Source organism: Felis catus, chromosome D3, assembly GCF_018350175.1.
Source record: "Felis catus isolate Fca126 chromosome D3, F.catus_Fca126_mat1.0, whole genome shotgun sequence".
NCBI lineage: Eukaryota > Metazoa > Chordata > Mammalia > Carnivora > Felidae > Felis > Felis catus.
Window position 1 is genome coordinate 76,525,370 of NC_058379.1, and position 21,869 is coordinate 76,547,238.

The 21,869-nt window shown below is 46.7% G+C and overlaps 1 long non-coding RNA gene across 2 annotated transcripts in view; it reads right to left on the reverse strand.

Annotated features, from left to right (window-relative positions):
- LOC123381451 overlaps positions 1–17,173 on the reverse strand; it is a 77,352-nt gene extending 60,179 nt beyond the window's left edge. For both annotated transcript variants that reach the window (XR_006588449.1, XR_006588450.1), the window contains exon 1: positions 16,573–17,173. This is a non-coding gene — a long non-coding RNA (uncharacterized LOC123381451). The remainder of the gene's footprint in view (positions 1–16,572) is intronic.
- Between the last annotated feature and the right edge of the window lie 4,696 nt (positions 17,174–21,869).

Sequence of the window (21,869 nt, forward strand, 5' to 3'; positions counted from 1 at the left end):
ATTCGTTTCCAGAAATACCAAATAAAAGCTGTGCTGTCTAGCTGACGGGTTTATAACCTATTGGAAATATATATGAACTCTCCCCCCCACCCCGTCCCATAATGGAGTCCCAAACCCTTAGACACTTCACTACCTGGTTCTTCTTCCCCTCTGTTCGCAGGCTTATTTTCATGGGTTTTGCAGTGCACCTGTGCCAAAGAACAAAGGAGGGACTCAGAGTCTCTGTGTCACCTCGGGAAATGTACACTTGTTGCGATCAGACCACTTTTTGCCTTACATGGGCATAGGTGAGGTCTGGTAAGGCTTGTAACCTCTCTCGCACTCAGCCAGTGGGGAACCAGGGGAGGGGCTTGCACGCTAGGAAATAAATTGTCTGCTGTGACTTCCCGAGTGTGCCTGTCAGACACCTGCTCTTGCAAAAACACTGACCCGTGCCCCTCCTTTGATCCGATCAGCGGGCTTACTTCTCGCAATGATCTGAAAAGTTGTGGAAATTATCATACCTCTCGGTCCTGGGGAACCATAGCTGCTTAGTTTCAGGGCAATGGAGCATTTACAGAAGGGGTAAAAGCTGCCCAGACACCTTCCCGCTGGTGACAAGGAGCCTGTCCAACTTCAGGGACTAGCATCTGCAACAGTCTCGGTGGCCAGCTTAGCCTCTGAGGCTTTCCATTCCAAGATAAAGTGGCTGCTATCCAGGGAAAGGGTGAGACCAACAAAGAGGTCTGCAAGGCAGCATTCTGGAGGCGCTGGCACGGGGAGGCAAAGAACCATCCAGAAATCTGCCAGGGGATAACAGGGAGAGCCTTGGAAGACACTACAACTGTAAGTCAGGTTCGAGTTGTTTCTACACCGTGCCTCTCACGACATCCTGGGAGTGACCCTGGACGTCAGGGGCAGCTAGCTGGGGTGGAAGAACTATAGCGAGAAGAGAAGGCGATCGGCTCATCATTACCCCGGACTGTCAAGGAAGCCACGCGTTCACCGGTTGTCTTCCAGGAGGGCGGGATGCCCGCTGAGCTGGGAAGCCGGCTGTGTCATTGCCCCAGTTGGTCCCAGCAATAATCTCGGGCCTACCAGAGGACAGAACATTAACTCTGTGTCTATTTCCTTTATTGCTTGAAAGGGGAGAGAAAAGTAGAGAAAATACCCCTTGTACTATTTCCATCTCAACAGACGAGAACAATACACACTTTAAAACGGGGAGAACAATACACACTTTAGGAAGCCTACCTCTCTTTATGCATCAGATATAACAGAGCCATTAACGCTGTGTGTCCTAGGAGGGGATTCTAATTTAAATCCACATGAGGGGGCTGACTACATAAGGGAACCCTATGGTGAACCATTTGTAAAGCAAATAATCAGCCCTGAACAAATCTGTCTCTAAATCTGGATTTTCATAGTCTAGATCAGATTTGCCTGGGGGAAGTGCTCTCTACAAATTTATCTTCTGTTCAAATTAGAATTCATCGGCATCCACGCAACCTTTAGAACACGACTTCCGTGACGAGCCACCGAGTGCGTATGTCCTAAGAATCCAACACCATCAATAACATTAGCTCAGTTTTTGCCTTTCATCCACACTTCAGGAAACGTAGATGCCCTGCTGTCACAGAGGTTACGTTCTGTTTCTCTGTGAAACTGTAGGGCTTCATCCACAACAGAAGGATACAAATTAATACGTGAAAGGCAATTAATACGTGAAAAGCAGCTCTGTCTCGCCGGCCATCAGAGAAATGTAAATATGTGTCCCCTGAACACCTGTCTCTTCCCGGGTTACGTTCTGGGCCAGGTGGCTGACCAGTTCGAGGAGCGAGAGCTCAGGGCACTCAGGCCCTCTCTTGAGGCAGGACCACGCTTCCATACCTCGGCGACGGACCCGACGAAGACTGCGCAAACGGATGCTAAGTAGCTTTAATTTGTGGAAAGGAAACGTTACTTGGAAACATAAAGTCCTTAGTGCTTTTACGCTGGGGTAGAGCTCCGGGCGCTGGAGAAAGCACTTCGAGATCAGAAATCCAGCCACGTCGTTAGTAATTCATTTGCTTTGGCACATATGGGAGATAATGCGTTCCTTGGCCCCGTGGCCCAGGGGGTCAGTTCTGCCAGCAACGATTTGGAAAGACTTCTGAGCCAAGCACCGCGTGGGCTGCTGCAGGGGCCGGAGGGGCCCCCTCCCGCCGCAGCCGCTCCGGCAGCTGGGATGAAGGCTTTTCCTTTTGTCTGCTGAAAGCAAGTGTCCAGGTTCTGCAGAAAATTGTGTATTCGGCAGCCTAGACCCACTGAACAAATGCGGGAATGCTCTCAGATGCCCCGAGAGCCTTTTCGGGTGCCACGGCGCACTCTCCATTGTCAGCCCAAGACCCGACTGAGGCCAGCTCTCCCATCGTCGACAGTCACATGCTGTCAGGCCCGTAGGGCTGGGTGGGGCATAAGAGCCGCACCCTGTGCATTTTCTGCAAGTTCTGTGCCAGCTTATGAAAATGAGCCCTCTCAAATAGAATACGGTGATGGTTAGCAAATTCACATGAGGCATGAATCTTCTTAATCTGACTTAGGTCACCGGATCATTTGCCAAGTATCAATCATTTCTCCATCCCTCTTTAACCGGCAGTGGTAACGGAAGAGAGCAGTGCTGTAACTTTCCTGTTTTAAACACGGTTATCTAACAAATACTTTTCGCTGATTATTATACAAATCGGTGGTTGATTTAAAAAAAAAAAGGAAGGAAGGAAGCAAATAACCCACCAGTTCATCGGTAGAGTGGGATTGCATGAAATGATATTCTCTCACAGTTGGTGTGCCCTTCTTTTAATTGTTTTGCTGGGCTGGTGCCGAAATGAGCTTGCATTTCTCAGTGTGCACTAATTAATGCTACCGGAGAAGTGGTCGGGAAGTGTGCTGCAGGGGAAGGGGAATTGAGTTTGGGATTAGCATTTGAACAGCATTTGCTGGGGGAAGGCGGAGGCAGCTGGTTCTCTCGCCCAGGCAGAAACCTGCTTTGCCTACATTACCATAGCACTTTGATTCCCACATGCAAAAAAAAGCCTTTCATCCATTCTTTTTTATCAGTTCCCCTGACCAGCAAGCGAAGGATGTGAGGTCACCATCAAGATGCCCTTTACGTGGTCACCCATTAATGGATGGGTCAGGGACCAGTGCCATCCAATTGACCACCGCTCACCCCTATCGAAGGACAGGATTGACATCAGGTTCGTCCAATTTCTAGCCAGAGGAGAGAAAGGAAGAGTCCAGAATCTTGATATGTCAACCCTGGATTCATCAGAACCATGGGAAGTCCGAGCCCTCTGTGACGCTTCCCGAACCTATCTGGCCTCCCTCGTGTCCCCTTTCTGTGATCTCTAACTGCACCCATTGCTTTGCACCTCCTCTCAGCGTTTACTGCAGTCACAGGGCATCCCGTAATGTTTCATGAGTGCTTGTCTTCGCTCATTCAGGAGTGGGATACAGCCTTAGATTGCGTGGTCAGGCCTGTGAAGAGCTGATACTGGGCAGATACCTCCGTGGTGAGTGTTGCTGGACAGTTTCCTCGAGAAACAGACCCTGGATGGAAATTAGCACACACGGCATTGATTACGATGCGTGCTTGGGATCCACTCCCAGGGAATGAGAGAGAGAGGAAGCAACATCGGCAGAGGGACAAACTGAGCCAGATACAGTCCCAGTGAAGGTCTCTGGAGCGGAGATGGCCTTTCAGAGTTGCCCCAAATTGGGGCAAGGGAGAGAGGCATTTATGCCTCTGCAACAATCAGTCATTAGATGTGGACTGCTCCAAAAAGGAAACATGACCTTGGGAGAGGCGGCTCTCCTGGCTGGGGTAATTCCCCAAGGGCACGGACAGCCCAGGGCTGCCTGCTGGCAACACTTACAGCAGCTGGGGAACAAGTCCTTCATTTCTGAAGAGGGATCTCGGCGGGAAACAGCATCCACAACAATGAATACAAATATATGGAAGGAGAACATTTGGTAGAGGAAACAGCACACACGAGAGCCTAAGGCAAGAGTTTGCTAGATGCGTGTAAACAATGGGAAGGAGGAAGTATACTAAAGAGAATGTAGGACAAGGAGTGGTAGAGGCAGGCAGGAGCTTATGGGCTAGGAGCTCTGTATCTATTCTGGTGGCAAAGGGAGCCATTTCAGGGTTTAAGCAGGAGAGTAACACGACTGATTTATCCTTTGGCCGATCACGCTGACTGTCGGGGAGAAGGGGGCTGTAGGGTGGAGAGGAGAAGCAGGGGAGCAGGAAGGGGTGGTTGTACCAGGTTTGGTATGAGATGGCAGTAACTTGGATGAGGGCTATTGCAGGGTTGCTGAGGAGCAGTGGTCAAATTGGGGACTTATCTCGGGAGGAGCCCCAATAGGTCATGCTGATTGGTTGGATATGGGGCGTGAGGGAAAAGGGGATAAAAGAAGACCTCTAGGTATGCAGCCTGCCCAAGTGGGGAGATGGAAATAGTTCGGGTGTGACTACGCATGATTGGAGGATAGAGGGGCAAATGAGTTAGGATTTGTCCTAGACAAGCTGAGTTTGTCTTCGTCTTCTCAGAAACAAATTCTGAGACCGGAGTTGGGAGTGTTCCAGTTTCATTGGGAGAGGGTCCAAGGAAACACAAATAGGTAGATGGGTAAGGGTGATGGGGAAGAGAAGGCAGCCCATAGGGTGTACTTTATCAAGCAAGTTCCTGATGTGTCGACAATTGAGCTTACTGTCTCCAGAGAACTCTGGAAAGCAGAATAGAGCATGCATCGCGGGGAGGTCCTACCCAGAAGGTAAATAAAGATGCCGGGATATTTGTCAACCACTCTTATGAATGCTCCTGAGTCATTAATTCCTCGGCACTTCCGGCCAGCTGTACATTTAAGCAGAGTGGACTCCGGCAGCCTGACGAAGTCCTCGTGCAAAGAGGCAGCTGCTGGCAACGAGAGGTTAGGCTGGTGGGCACTGAAATGGGAAAAGCTGAAGAGATACTGGTGGGAAACAATGGATCCAGAGTCAGGACCCAGTTAAGACACCAGATAACACAAGGAGGAGCCAGTATCTAAGGGGACCAAGGTCATAGTTGACTCTAACGTCACAAAGAAAAAGTCACGCAGCCAGATGAGACAGTGGTCTGGTCCAAGTGTCGCCCATGGACAGAGCTTATTGGCTCTGGCACAACCTTTGAAGGTCCCAAGGCAGTAACAGTGGCTATCTTCAGTTCTAGAATCTCAGTGGTTTTGAATGGATCATTAAGGGATGTCAGAGTTGTTTTTCTGGGGGACTTGCCTAAAGACTGATTAGGTAACCTTCTCGAGGTCATCTATAGCCCTGGGGCTGTATAAATGTTCCCCTTCTACAAATGCAGAAGGTAAGGTACAAGAAAGAGGAGGGTTTTTCTTAGACTCTGAAAGTTTGTCAGCTTCCCCGCCGGAGAACACTGCACACATAAAAGCTCACCTCAGTAATTGTTTCCACGAAGGAGGCTTGACTATTTTATCAATATTCGTGGAAAATGGTTTTTTAAAGCTAATAAGCACGTCAAAACATCTCAAACCTGAAGGTCACGTTACTCAGAATTCTTCTCGGATCGTGCTTGAATTCTGTGTCATCTTTCTGTGACAGTAGCACAAGTTCCCAAGCAGTAGTAATTACCCCATTACTTAATCAAAGTCCTAATCATTTAGGATCTATTGTCAAATCTAATCATCTGTTTATCTTAAATAGGCTGTCTTCTCTTCCTTAAAGCCACAGGCAATGGAAGTGTTGGAATTTCCCGAAAGAATGGCTGACCGTAACATCATGGTTTCCTTCCCCAGCCCCTGGTCATCTTGTTCTGCAACCGGTAACTAATTTCTAAAGGAACAAGGTCTTTCTTAACCAAAAAAAAAAAAAAAAAAAAAAAAGGCAAAAGCTTTGCCATTTAAACCTCAACAGCCTCCAATGTGGAGATGTTCCTGAAGCTTCTCCAAGGCACACTGGAGAGCTGATGTCCTCTCAGCTCCAACTTCTGCTCTTCACAATCTTTACTTGGGTCCTTCCTGTTTGTTTGGCTTAGCTACGCTCTTGAAACGTGTTTACGCTCTGGCCCAGATAAGCTCCTCTGAGTTCCCATTAACTCCCAGTCAGAGGTTCCTACCCTGTAACTCATGGAGCCCTGAGAAGTGACAGATTTGTTTCACGTTTTCCATGGACCATTTCAAATTATACCAAATTTGATGTGGTTCTGCATTTAGGCTTTTCCAAGGTAAAGACCTTTCTGGAGCTTCTCCAAGAAACAGGCGACCTGAAACAAGGCTGAAAACCACTTTCTTTTTCTTATCCCTTTTAAAAAGGTTTCAAATAACTTTCCTTTGTTCGGTGTCTTCCCTTCGAACCAAGGGCATCTGTCAGGCTGCTCCCCCACTTCACTGGGTCATCCCAAACTATCCTCTACAAGTCTCTCTCTTTTTTTGCATTCACGCCAGATTGCTCACATTTATACTCCAAACCCATACATTGAGGTAGGAAATTGTTTCTCACTTTCTGAAATTTTTTTTTTTAATTTTTTTTTTTCAACGTTTATTTATTTTTGGGACAGAGAGAGACAGAGCATGAACGGGGGAGGGGCAGAGAGAGAGGGAGACACAGAACCGGAAACAGGCTCCAGGCTCTGAGCCATCAGCCCAGAGCCTGACGCGGGGCTCGAACTCCTGGACCGCGAGATCGTGACCTGGCTGAAGTCGGACGCTTAACCGACTGCGCCACCCAGGCGCCCCTGAAATTTTTTTTTTTTAATTAATTTTAAGAGAGACTGAGAGAGAGAGAGCGCACAGGGTAGGGGCACGGAGAGAAAATCTCAATCAGGCTCTGCACTGTCAGCACAGAGCCTGACATGGGGCTCGAACTCGCCAATTGTGAGATACGACCCGAGCCGAAATCAAGAGTGGGACGCTGCACTGACTGAGCCACCCAGGTGCCCCTCTCACTCTCTGATGCTTAAAGTGGCTAAATATTTTCGCCCTGGAATGGGCATTAAGATGTTGTCTTTTCCTCATTTATTTATGAACTGGAAACTTGGGCTCTCCTCCAATAAAGATGTCCCGCTGAGTTTACCATGCTAGGGAACAGGAAGATTCAGGGACGATCTGAATCAGAACCTGTAGGAAGCAATCCTTCTCATTCTCACACCCGAGACTCTTCCTGCTGCTAGATTTCGCACTCACTTGCAGTCACCATGGGCCACATAGTCAGCCGCACGGCATCATGGAGCCAGCTTCACCCGCATATGTACGCTCAGCAGTTATGGTCTTACCTGCCACCTTGAAGACAAATACCATATAATTTCACTCATATGTGAAAGTTAAGAAACAAAACAGATGAACACATGGGAGGGGGAAAAAAAGAGAGAGGGAAACAAACCATCGGAGACTCTTAGTGATAGAGAACAGGGAACAAACTGAGGGTTGCTGGATGGGAGGTAGGCAGAGGATGGGCTAGATGGGTGATGGGCATTAAGGAGGGCGCTTGTGATGAGCACTGGGTGTTGCATGTAAGTGATGAATCACTAAATTCTAGTCCTGAAACCAATATTGCACTACAGGTTAACTACCTAGAATTTAAATAAACATTGGAAAAGAAAAAAAAATGAATGCAGTGGGGATGGAGAGCATGGTCAGGTGTAAGGAGACTTAGGAGATAAGGAAGCGAGTGACTTACTGTGGCAGTGAGAAGGGAGGGAAGAAAGGAACCCAAGATTACTTCTTTGTTTCTCGATTGGGCCGGGGGAGATGGTGATGCCAATCACTGGTAGAAATCAGAATGAGCAGTTTAGGTGTGGGGCAGGAAAGAGAGGTGAGGAATTCGGCTTTGGGCATGTTGATTTTGAAGTGTCCACATTCAAGAAATCACTTGGGAAATTATCCTGCAGACACTTTAGAATACAAAGCCTGGGGCGCCTGGGTGGCTCCGTCGGCTGAGCGTCCAACTTCGTCTCAGGTCATAGTCTTGCAGTTCGTGGGTTCGAGCCCCGCGTCGGGCTCCGTGCTGCCAGCTCGGAGCCTGGAGCCCGCTTTGGATTCTGTGTCTCCCTCTCTCTCTGCCCCTCCCCCGCTCACGCTCTGTCTCTCTCAAAAAGAAACAAACAACAACAACAAAAAATAAAAAGCCTGGGGGCGCCTGGGTGGCTCGGTCGGTTGGGCGGCCGACTTCGGCTCAGGCTAATGATCTCACGGTCCGTGGGTTCGAGCCCCGCGTCGGGCTCTGTGCTGACAGCTCAGAGCCTGGAGCCTGCTTCCGATTTTGTGTCTCCCCCCACCCATCCCCTGTTCACACTCTGTCTCTCGCTCTCAAAAACATATAAACATTAAGAAAAACTTTTTTAATTAAAAAAAAAAAAGACGTCAAAGAAAAATCAGCAATTGGACAGAATTTAAAGAGGTGAAAATAGATTTTATTCAAAAAGCTATTGTAATGGGGGCAGAGAGACTCTCGTAGAGAACTGGGCTTACTTCTGGAAACAGCCAGGGGCACCTGGTTGAAGTTTGGTCAAGCAAACAAATCCCTCTCACAGACCCCAAAAATAACACAAACCCTTTTTGCTGGAATTAAACCGAGCTACCACAGGCTTGGTGACTGATCTTAAATATTCTCAATATCATATGGAGCTGTATTTCTTTTTTTTTTCTTTTTTTTTTTTTTTTTTATGGAGCCGTATTTCTATGTTACTGTAGGGAAGGAAAAAAAAAATTCTTCCTCTATTGTCTTTGGTTCAGTGGGTGGAGCCCATGCATCAAACTGAAAAAAGACAGATTGACAGGAGACAAAAAAAATAGAATTACGCACATATCAGGGGAGTTCACAAAGAAATGTGACCCAGAAAGAAAGTTACACGAGCAAAGGGAAAAAGAGAGAGAGAGAAATCAAGAAACAGACTCTTGACTACAGGGGTGGTTACCAGAGAGGAGGGTGCAGAGGTGGGGGAACTGGGTGACGGGGACTAAAGCGTGCACCTGTTGTGATGAGCACCGGGTGTTGTGTAGAAGTGATGAATCACTGTATTGTATACCCGAAACTAGTGTTACCCTGTATGTTAGCTGGAATTTAAATAAAAAGCGTTGGGGCGCCTGGGTGGCGCAGTCGGTTAAGCGTCCGACTTCAGCCAGGTCACGATCTCGCGGTCCGTGAGTTCGAGCCCCGCGTCGGGCTCTGGGCTGATGGCTCAGAGCCTGGAGCCTGTTTCCGATTCTGTGTCTCCCTCTCTCTCTGCCCCTCCCCCGTTCATGCTCTGTCTCTCTCTGTCCCAAAAATAAATAAACGTTGAAAAAAAAATAAAAAAAAATAAAAAAAATAAAAAGCGTTAAAAAGGGAAGGAGGTTAACCTGGATTATCCAGTGTGATCCCGGGGTTCCTTTAAATGCGGAAGGAGGAAGGAGGAGGATCCACGTCTGAGGGAGGGGAGAAAAGCCTCGCTGGCTTTGAAGATGGAGGAAGCGGCCTCAAGCAGAGGAGGAACGAGGAGCACGGGGAATTCAGGCCGCCTCTGGAAAGTGGAAGACACAGGAGACGGATTCTCCTCTAGAGCCTCCAGGAGGAACACAGATCTGCTCAGACCTCGATTTTAGCCCCATGAAATCCATGTCAGACTTGTGACCTCCAGAACTGCGAGAAAATACATGTGTGTTGTTTTAAGCTAAAGAAAAAAAAAAAAGAAGGGGGAAGCCAGAATTCAGGATTACATACCATTTTAACAAAGGATAATAAGTTAATGGTGGAGAAGTAACTAGAAAGAAGAGGGTTGGGCTTCCAAGGGCAGTAAACTGTGGAAAATAAAGGGATATGGAAGTTATTTAGCAATGCTTGTTCAACGGACTCGAGCTGGGGTTCTTCCGTTGAGGAGAGTTGTCTTGGTGATTAAGGTCATCGTGATGAAGGTCGTCCTCCTTTTCCTGGTTCAGGACAGGGAGATTCCTTTACAGACAGAGACCCCTTACCTTGGCCAAGGGTAATTTATGCCCTGCTTTTAGATAGGAAGGGGGAGGGCAGTGAGCTTTTCCTGTGTCCGCGGTTTCTCAAGTACCTTCAGCTCAAAATAATCCTTGTGCCAAAGTGGCATATGTTGGGGAAGCATACTCCGAGCAACTTCATTGCCGATGGAAGACGGGAGTCTGGACAGGGCCCCATGTGGAATGGTGAAGACAGTTGTGAAAATCGACAAGGAAGAGGGGAACTAGGAGTGAATGAGTGTGTGTGTGTGTGTGTGTGTGTGAGAGAGAGAGAGAGAGAGAGAGAGAGAGAGAACCCTCCCACTAAAAGTAAGCCAAAATTCCAAACTCTATGAAAAAATCTAAGAAAGCCAACACAATGAACAATCAAAAGATAAATTCACTCAAAGGAGGATTTTGAACTCATGTTCCCTAATAGTGAAGAGTAGTTACAAAAGAGAGAGGATCTAAGGAGTGTAAGGAAACTAAACATTAAAACAAACCTTATTTATTAAAAAACAAAGTTTTTTATTGTTCATTCTCGAGAGATAGAGAGACAGAGCATGAGCAGGGGAGGGGCAGAGAGAGGAAGACACAGAATCTGAAGCAGGCTCCAGGCTCTGAGCTGTCAGCACTCCAGACAAAATAGTACGGAGGTCGCTCAAAAAGTTAAGAACAGAACTACCCTATGATCCAGGCACCTGGGTGGCTCAGTTGGCTGGGCAACTGACTTTGGCTCAGGTCATGATCTCACAGATCGTGAGTTCAGGCCCCACGTCGGGCTCTGTGCTGACAGCTCAGAGCCTGGAGCCTGCTTCGGATTCTGTGTCTCCCCCTCTCTCTACCCCTCCCCTGCTCATGCTCTGCGTCTGTCTCTCAATAATAAACACATGTTTAACAAAAAAAAAAAAAAAAAAGAACCACCCTATGATCCAGAAATTGCACTAGTATTTACTCAAAGAATAGCAATAATAAAAATACCAATTCAAAAGGATACATGCACCCCAATGTCTATAGAAGCATTATCTACAATAGCCAAATTATGGAAACAGCCCAAGTGTCCATTGATTAATGAACAGATAAAGCAGATAGGGTACGTATGTATGTATACACACACACACACACACACACTACACACAATGGAATATTACTCAGCCATAAAAAAGAATGAAACCTTGCCATTTGCAAGAAAGGGATGGAGCTCAAGAGTATTATGCAAAATAAATCAGAGAAAGACAAATACCTTATGATTTCACTCATATGTGGAATTTGAGAAACAAACATGCAGAGGGGAAAAAAGAGAGAGAGAGAGGCAAACCAAAAATCAGACTCTTAACCTTAAAGAACAAACTGATGGGGGCACCCGGATGGCTCAGTTGATCGAACATCTGACTTTGGCTCAGGTCACGATCTCACTCACAGCTGGTGAGTTCGAACCCCGTGTCATGCTCTGTGCTGACAGCTCAGAGCCTGGAGCCTGCTTTGGATTCTGTCTTTCCCTCTCTCTCTCCCCTTCCCAACTTGTGCGCTGTCTCTCTCTCTCAAAAGTAAATAAACATTAAAAAAATTTTTTTAATGTGATAAGGAGTTCCTAGTACAAAAGAACCTTTAGTTTGAAAACTAGGAGTTTCGTAAAGAAAGATATCAGACAAAATGAATTAAAGAAAGAAAAATGTCCAGAACTCAAGGATGTAATTTACAACTGGAATGGGGCATCTGTGTGCTTAGACTGATAAATGAAAAGGATCCACATCAAGATCCAGGATGATGGAGTTGCAAAACCTACGTGTGAAGACCCCAAGAATCTTCCATGAAGAGTTGGGCATCAGGAACTCAGCAGACTGGCTCATCAGCAACACCGGAAGCCAGGAGACAATGAAGCACAGCGTTCGCAATTCTAGAGGAAAATGACCTCTAGTCCACAATTCTATATGGAACCAAATTATCAATCTTAAATGACAGGGAGTACAGAATAAGAAGCTTTTCAGATCATTCAGGAGTCAAGAAATTGGTCTCTTGTGGGGCGCCTGGGTGGCTCAGTCAGTTGAGCATCCAACTTCTGCTCAGATCATGATCTCATGGTTCATGAGTTCAAGCCCCACGTTTGGCTCTGTGCTGACAGCTCAGAGCCTGGCGTCGGCTTCAGATTCTGTGTCTCCTTCTCCCTCTCTGCCCCTCTCCTGCTTGTGTTTGCACACGTTCTCTCTCTCAAAAGTAAACTTTATTAAAAAAAAAAAAAAGAAAGAAAGAAATTTGTCTCTTGTAAAAACACTGAAGCTTCTGCTCAGTGTAAGGGAGGAAATCACAGAAGCACAAGACAGGGGTCCAGCAAGCGGATAATCCAACACAGGGGAGAAATGACACAAATCCCCAAAATTACAGCAAAGAGTAGTCCCAGATTAATATGTCTACAGAAGTCCCACAGAGCACACAAGAGGATGAAGGGATTCCCCAAGAACAAACGCAAATGATAGTTTATTTGATGTTTCAACATATTGGAAGATTTTAATCTCTGGCAGAGATTTGAGGATAAAGCAACGATAGCTAGTTTTAAAACAAAAAAAGAGGGTCAGGGCGCCTGGGTGGCTCAGTCGGTTAAGCGTCTGACTTTGGCTAAGGTCATGATCTCGTGGTTCATGGGTTCAAGCCCTGTGTTGGGCTCTGTGAGGACAGCTCGGAGCCTGGAGCCTGATTTGGATTCTGTGTCTCCTTCTCTCTCTGCCCCTCCCTGACTTGTACTCTGTCTCTCTCTCTCTCTCAAAAATTAATCAAACATTAAAAAAAATTTTTAAACAAAAAAGATGGGGCTCCTGGGTGGCTCAGTTGGGGGAGCATCCAACCTCAGTTCAGGTCATGATCTCAAGGTTTGTGAGTTCAAGCCCCCATGTTGGGCTTTGCACTGACAGGATGGAACCTGCTTGGGATTCTCTGTCTCCCTCTCTCTCAGTCCCTCCCCCACTCGTGCTCGCTCTCAAATATAAATAAAAACATTTAAACAAAAAAGAGAGCAAAGAAAAAAGTTGCAGTTTAAAAATTATTTAGAAATCTGGAGGTGAATACCCAAAGAAACAGCTACAAGCAAGAGTGACTGAAGGGGAGAGAAGAGAGCTTCTCCACCTTGGCCTCGTCAGGACTTTGCACTTGGAGAACTCTTTGTTGTGGGGGGCTGGCTATCCCATCCTTGGCCTCTACCCAGTATGTGCCGGTAGCATCCCCCCTTCTAACCGTGAAGATCCAAAGGCTCTCCAGACACTACAGAGGTCCGGTGTGGGGAAGGGTGGTCAAAATCATCTCGGGTTGAAAACTGGAAGAGGGAACTGTTTTGGGTCTAAGTAGGGGCGCCTGGGTGGCTCAGTTGGTTAAGCAGCTGACTCCTGGTTTCGGCTCAGGTCATGATCTTGAAGTTCCTGATACTGAGCCCCAAGTCAGGCTCTGCACTGACAGTGAGGAGCCTGCTGGGGATTCTCTCTGCCCCCCCCCGCCCCTCCCCTGCTCTAGAGCGTGCATTCTCTCTCTCTCTTAAATAAACTTAAAAAAAAAGTCAATAGTATTCACAGATACCAATGATAATCACTTAAAAAGTATATTGATAATAGCAATAAAAACTGTAAGACACCTAAGAATAAATCTCAAAGATGAACAAAAGCAAAATAGAAAATATCAGATCTGTTATTAACTGACACAGGAATATCTGAATAAGCAAACATAGGTCATGCGCATATACGGGAAGATAAAACTTCATGAGGATGGAGATCCTTCCAAGAGTAATTCATAAATTGAGTTCCGATAAGAATCTCCACAGGACGGGGGCGTCTGGGTGGCTCAGGCTCAGTTCAGCATCCAGCTTCAGCCCTGGTCATGATTACGTGGTTCGTGGGTTCAAGCCCCACATCAATCAGGCTCTTTGCTGTCAGCCCAGGGACTGCTTCGGATCCTCTCCTTCCCCCCCTCCCCCCTGCCCCTTCTCCGCACACAGGCTTTCTCTCTCTCCAAAAACAATAAAAAATAAAACTAAAAATAAAAAAAGAATCTCCATAGGACTTTCACTGGCTCTAACAAGTTGATCTTAAAAATTCATACAAGGAAGAGAAAATGGTTAAAAATGTAAAACCAACACGGGGCACCTGGGTAGCTCAGTCGATTAAGCGTCCGACTTCAGCTCAGGTCATGATCTCAAGGCTTGTGAGTTCAAGCCCCGCATCGGGCTCTGTGCTGGTGGCTCCGAGCTTGGAGGCAGTTTCAGATTCTGTGTCTCCCTCTCTCTCTGTCCCTCCCCTGCTCATACTCTGTCTTTCTCTCTCAAAAATAAATAAACATTAAAAAACTTTTTAAAAATAAAAAAAAATGTAGAACCAACCAAAGAGAATAAAGAGACAGATCCCCTCATATTTGAAACTTGGTTTGTGGCAGAGGTAGAATTGCACACCTTTGGAGAAAGGATGGCCTATTCGATCAATAAACAGCTCTGGGCGAATCGGCTATCCACGGGAAAAAGAAAACTGGGCCCCTAGGACATATAGAAACCAATTCCAGGTGTATTAAAAGCTTAAATCTGAAAAGTGAAATCATCGATGATCTATGGGAAAATATCCTCCCTATATAAGAACACATAAATCATAATGCGAATTACTACTGTTTGACTAAATTACTATTTTAAATTTCTTATAATCAAGGACACCCTACCTATATAGAAAAGACAAAGCCCTCCGGAAGAAGCCACTTGTAATTCACTAAATGACATAGGATTTTTATTTTTAGTGAATTTTTAATTTTTTTTTAAAGATTTTTTTTTAAAGTAATCTTTATACTCAATGTGGAGCTCGAACTCACAGTCCTGAGATCAGGAGTCCCATGCTCTACTGACTAAGCCAGCCAAGCACCCCAGTACCCAGTTGTCCATCAACTGATGAATGGATAAAGAAATTGCGGTTTATATACACAATGGAGTACTACGTGGCAATGAGAAAGAATGAAATCTGGCCTTTTGTAGCAACGTGGATGCAACTGGAGATGTTATGCTAAGTGAAATAAGTCATACAGAGAAAGACAGATACCATAGGTTTTCACTCCTATGTGGATCCTGAGAAACTTGACCGAAGACCATGGGGGAGGGGGGAAAAAGAGTTAGAGAGGGAGGGAGCCAAACCATAAGAGACTCAAACACTGAGAACAAACTGAGGGTTGATGGGGGGTGGGAGGGAGGGGAGGGTGGGTGATGGGTATTGAGGAGGGCACCTGTTGGGATGAGCACTGGGTGTCGTATGGAAACCAATTTGACAGTAAATTTCATATTAAAAAAAAAAACAACGTTTACAAATCAATAAGATAAGCTTAACTGAAAAGAAGACAAAAGAATAAGCCGACATTCCAGAAGGGGGAAATGTGATGACTCAGTAACATACGAAATGGTCCCTACCCCCATATTAGTCAACAGGGACATGCAAATTAGTCACAATAATCTACCATTTCACACCCATCAGAGCCTTGAGTTTCTTCTGATATCCAGTTCCTCCCCCATGTCTCAGGTAAAGCGTGGTTTAAGGCAATCACAGCTAACAAGCCACAAGGCGATATCTGCTGTGTGGTTCTAGGCAAGGCTTATTCACTCTAAAAAGAAAAGACATGTAGGGAAGGAAAAATCGTGGATATCTGGGGGTCTCCTGGTGATGCCTGGAGCTATGGCAGTCCTCTTGTGAAGTGTGTCGAGTGAGCTTGAAATGAAAGCATGGAGGAGCCACAGGAGGAAAATGGAAGAAACCTGGTCTTTAATGACATTAATGACTAACCCTAGAAATGCCAGACCAGATTTTGTATGTGTGTGTCGGGGGAGGGGGGGAGAGGCACAGAATGACAAATTCCCTTACTGTTGAAGACATTTTGAATTTGGTTTTCTAATACTCGCAGCTTAAATCATCCTAAACGTCTCTGACGCTAAACTACAAATTACCCAAAAGGAGGGTTCACTTTTATCCTCTGTACTAAAAACGCGGCTAAACAGAGGCTCAAAAATTACTTATTAAATAAAATAGAGACTATCCAGTCAGGATGGCACTAGACAGAATGGTAAAGTAAGTGATTTCTTTTTTATATTCCTCTTTTCTGGTCCCCCTTCTCATCACTCCCCACCCACATATTCCCACTATACCCACGAGGCCCCCCTAAGTTCTTCTGATGCAAAATGACAGGGGATAAAATTTTTCTCCCCTCCTTCATGCCCCTTATCAAAAACAACTCTTATGTTGCCATTCCCTCTAGAGTCCCATGCGCTGCAACATTAATATTATTAACTAATTGCACTAAAATATTTACTTCCTTAATTTCGATTCCTGCCCAGATCATATTTCCATTGTCACAGCTATCTGCAAACTCTTAACCAAAGAAGAAGCCTCTATTAGGGTTCTCAGACCCAGTTCCAACATGGCAGGGGAGAGGGTTCCACCCCACAAAACACTAAGCAATTCTCGGGCATCCTGTTGGTGTCCAAGAATTCAAGTCAATTCTGACACTGTCCGCCCAGAGACAGCATCAGATTCTACAGGTTAAGGATCCAGTCCCACTAGACGGCCCCCACCCCACTCCAGACACCAGTTGCAAGCCCCAGGCTGTTACCTGCGCTTCTGACCAACTGGCTTCCTCCCTTAGGTTCCATTAATTTGCCAGAGCAGCTTTCAGAACTCCGGGAAACCCATCTACTGGTTTGTTCAAGGATGGGATAAAGGATACGAATCAAGAGTCAGATGAAGAGAGGTCCCCAACGAAAGATCTTCTGTCCTTGTGGAGCTTGGGGCCAGCTTGGTGGCCCGTGGGAGTCTTCCGGCTTGAAGATCAGAAGTGCTCCGGAAATAAAATCTCTCCTCTACAGTTTTTATGGAGGCTTCATTACATAGTCATGGTTAATGAAGTCGTGGCCATTGCCTGATTCAGCCTGCAGCGCCTCTCCCCTCCCCGGGGGGCGGGACAGGGTGGGCAAGAAAGGTCCAACCCCTCCACTCACTGGTTGGTCCTCCTGGCAACCAGCCCCGCCCCTGGGCGGGATCCAGAGGTCACCTTCGTCAATAACAAGATGCCCATTTCACTCCTCCACTAGACGAACACTCCACTAGACGAACATTTGCGGATGAAGAGCAGATGTTTCCGAATGACCAAATATATATTTCTCATAAATTATTATATCAAAAGCCAACAGTGGGAAGATGGGGCCCTGTGGCAAAGTTAGTGAGATATTGGGGGTGTCAGGGTGTTTTTCCAGCACCTCTTCGCACTCACCAGACACGCAGCTGCGCCTCTCACTCACCAGCTTTCCTGTAGGGCCCGCCCATACAGCCCAGCTGAGGCCCATGACCAATGAGTAACACAAGCACGTCCACTGGGGGCCTTGTGAGGAATGACTCCGGCTGACCTCGTGCTATTCCCCAGGTGGGGGAACACTAGCCTGTTTCTTCTCAGAGGGAAGATCAATGTGAACTTACTTATTCATCTAATTTGGGCCACCGCCTGAACCGTGGCTAACCAGTTGCCCCACTCCAAGTGGCACCAGTCATGGGTTTTATTCACAAGAGGGCCGGTCGCACACGCTGGGGAGAACAGGGCCCCCCGGAGTTGTGCGAGGACGTGCTGCTAGTTTGGAGTCCACAAACAATTAAAATAGACATGGTGGCCCAGAGATGATCTCTCTTCACTTGGTGAGTGGGAGAACCCTCTGGAACCTTCCAGCACAGCCTCTTGCCAACGGTCCTTTTTGTGGTGAGGCAGTAGAGAGATAGAAGCCATGCCGAGTAGAGACTAATAGCAGGAAACAACCCGGGGTGGCTGTGGTTGTCAGCCCGGGCTGTGCACTGGAACCACCAGGGAAGCCGCAAAAACACTGGTGGCTGCATCGGAACTAACTGGTCTGGGGTGTAACCTGGGCACCTGGGATATTAAAATACCCCCAGGGGAGCCAGTGAGCGGTCAGGCTGTGAACCACTGCCCCAGAGCTATTTTAGCTGGCAACTCCCACCCCCCACCCTCACCCCCACCCCCATACCCACCCCCATGCCCCAAATCCCATCTTGTACTAGAAGTGTTTTCTTTTCACCGTAGCCTGACTTTAAGTTTTCTAATACCTTCTGCTCATTAGTTAATCTACATAACATGCCTGTAGGGCAAGTCGGTGGCTTTGCCTTTTTTTTTTTTTTTTTTTAAGTAGGCTCCACGCCCTGCATGGGTCTTGAACTCAACCCTGAGATCAAGAGTCGCATGCTCAATAACTGAGCGCCCTACTGTTCGCCCATTTTCGATAGGAGGCAAGCAAACTCTGAGAACATATGTATCTAACTTAGGGATTTATAAAGTGCCTTTTCTCCTAAGAGATTTTTTTAATTGTTAGAAGTGAAAATGTTCTCTTTTCCGCCTGTCCCTTGAGGGCAGGAAAGCTAAGGATTTGAGTCAGACACCTGAATGACATTGACAATTGGGACTACAAAAGGTGGAAACGGGTTGTCTTAGGGAGGCATCAGTCTCCCTAAGGGACCTTTATCTTAGTGGAAGATACTCATATTAATACTCAGATGATCTCTCATGGATTTTTCCAAATCTTCGACTCTACGAATGCTACACGTACAGTTTCTGTTGCTCTCTGTGTTCCTCTCCATAACACATTTGGTATGTGGGAGGTCTACACATATCTGTTTGTATATGCGTGGGTCTGGACTTGGGCGAATGCTCTTTTAATGCAGCCTTTTCAGCTATCTCCAATAGCATCTCAACATAGTTTCCCCAGGATTATGCCTTTATATCACTGGATGTCAAACCTCTTCTGTTTTAGAGCAGATTAACAAAATCTTGTACAAACGGTGTAAGGCAGATATTAGATTTAAATATGAGTCAGTAATTGTTTTGAATTTATTTTTGAGAGAGAGAGAGAGAGAGACAGAGCACGAATGGGGTAGGGGCAGAGAGACGGAGACACCAAATCCAAAGCAGGCTCCAGGCTCTGAGCTGTCAGCACAGAGCCCGACGCGGGGCTCGAACCCACGAACCGTGAGATCATGACCTGAGCCGAAGTCGGTCGCTCAACCCACTGAACCACCCAGGCGCCCCTGAGTCAGTAATTTTTATGCGTAACAAAGGCGATCCTTTGTTTCAGGGTGGTTTGATGAATGCAAAACACTGTAGCTTTTTATCTGGAAATGATGTCAAACTTTGACAAGTTGCAAAAATAAAAATGTCATAGAGTCTCCTGGTATATCCTTTGCTCAGATTCACCTATTTTAAACATTCTACCCTCTGCGCTCTATCATTTGATCTCCTCCCCCTCTCTCTCTCTCTTTTTCTCTCTCTCTCCCTCCCCACTCTCTCTCCACATGCACACAATTATTTTCTGAAGGATTTGAGGACAAGTTCCATGTCATGACACTTTACCCCTGAATACTTGAGTGCGTGTTTCTAAGGATGGAGATATTCCATTATGTAATTATGGTGCAGTTATCAGCTTGATAAATAAATTTACATTGATTCAATAGTCTACTATCCCTGCTCCGGTTTTTCCAGTTAACCTAATAATGTCCCTTATGACATTCCCCTCCCCGTCGCCTTTACTGCACGAGCCAGTCCAGGGTCAGTTATTTCATTTAGTTGTTCTCTTGGTCGCCTCCAGTCTGGAGCATTTCCTCTTTCTTTCTCTTTTGTACCATTAACATTGGTCAAGAGTATAGTTACCGCACCCCCCGCCCCGATCTTTTAAGAAAAAATAGGACATGCCACATTTGGGGTTTGTCTGATGTCTCTTTGGAATGAGATTGAGATTATGTACCCTTGGACTGGAACAGGACGCCCCTCCGTCTCTCCTTAGCGGTGTTAATTTTGATCTCTCAGTCTAGGTGTCGTCTGATGTTTCCACTGTACTGTAACGTCTCCCTTCTTCCCTTGTAATTATGACACCTTCCCTGGGGAGACACTCTTAAGACTAAATGTATACTCTGCTCCTCAGCAAAATATCCCCCTAGATTTAGCACTCACTCAGGATTCCTGCCTTTTCCAGTCTTTACCTTGGTGCTTTGGAAATAATGTGTTTTGGAAGACATGGTCGACCCAGCACTCCCTCCACATTTACCAGTTTGTCTGTAGCCCTTGTGAGCCAAAGAGGGTTCTCCTTGTTCTTTCTTCTATTCCTCCCTTCCTTCCTCCCTTCCTTCCTTCCTCCCTCCCTCCCTCTCTTCCCTCCCTCCATTCCTTTCTTCCTTCTTTCCTTCCTCCCTCTCTCTCTCCCTCCCTCCCTTCCTTCCTTTCTTATCTACCTAGATTCATGAATTCCAATTTTTTTCAATGGTTTATAAATTATTACTGTGCTTAATCACTTTTGTGCTAAGATTGGGAGACTCTTCATGCTGGGTCCTTTGTCCTCATGATGTGTCCACAACTGTTTGGAACACTTTCTTACTTTCTGTCATGAAGGAATGTTTCAGACCAGGGCCTCAGGAGGCCAGGTGCTTTGAGACCACCATCTTTGAACTTGTCTAAGTCTCCACTGGCTCCTAGGACCTCCCTGGGCCAGCACTGGAGGCTTAGGGGGAGCACCCTGTCAGCTTTCTTCCCTTTGATGCGCGTTCCCAACCTCGGTCTGCTCTCCCCTTGTTTCCTCCAAGGGATCACTCAAGATTGGGCCACCAGCATGGTGCTGACATGCTCATTTGGGGTGACTTTCACTCACTCGGACACAGAAAGAGTTCAGAGGTCTGGGCCACCACTGCCCACTGCAGGCTCTTGGGCTTGAGCCTGGGCATCAGCTCCCTCCCACCACGTTCTGATCAACACCTGAGCCTTGCCTATCCCCGCTGAGGCTTTTTGAGACCCTTCCTCTGCGACCAGAGTCAACCAAGCTGCAAGGTCTAAGGCGACAGCCCGCACAAGACTGGCCTCACTTCTGACACCCATTACGAGTTTGAGGAGGATCCCCAAATCACCCTCAGTTTTGATAATTTGATAAAAGGACTCCGAATTCACTGCAAACTGTTATATTCATGGTTACAGTTTATCACAAGGAAAGGATACAAACTGAAGCCAGTGAAGGGGAGAAGCACGTTAAGAAAGAGCCCAGGAGGGACCCAAACAGGGAACTCTGGCCATTTTCTCCCTGTGGAGAGACCCTGCCCAGGCCATATGTAGGACAGTACATCTGGAGTTTGCCAACCAGGGAAGATGACCTGAGCCTTTAGTGTCTGAAGTTTGTGTTCATGTTCAATCACACACTGCCCACACACTGACCTTTAGTCTCTAGCCCTTCCCGGAGGTTGGACTAAAACTTTAGTCTCTAGTACCTCAAGGTCAGAACTGATACGCTGCAGCCCAAAGATCCCGTTGTTAGATTGTCAAAGGCTCCCAACAGGTAGGACATTCCAGGGCCAGAAGATCATCTCCCAGAAGCTGAAGGTGAAGGCCAGAACTCTCTTTGGGCCAGGTTAACTCTTCACTACACATCGCAACGCCAGTGAGCCTTTCCGCCCTATGTCCTTCCTTGCCCTCGAGGGAGTCTTACGCTGTGCTCCAGCGCTGGAGTGCGGATAGGCATTCCTCGCATAAACGGTACCGGTCTTCTCACTCCACCCGTGAGCCCTTCGTGGGACCCCCCTACCCCCACTCCTGCTGGTGGTGGTGTGTGGAAGGCAGGGGTGCGGTCAACGTCGAAGGAGAGCAAATTCCAGGAATGCCTTGGTTAAGGCCTGAGGAGATCAAGAGATGACACAACAGGAGGACGTGTTACTCTACATTGTTCCACATTCTATAAGATTCAGAATGGGAAGTGTAACATGACCAGAAAATTAAAAAAAAAAATTGATTACATTTCCCTGCACACTTTAGGCATTCTGAGCATCATCAACAAAGCATAGAACTACCTTTGATTGATTCATCACAGTCGGATAGTCATG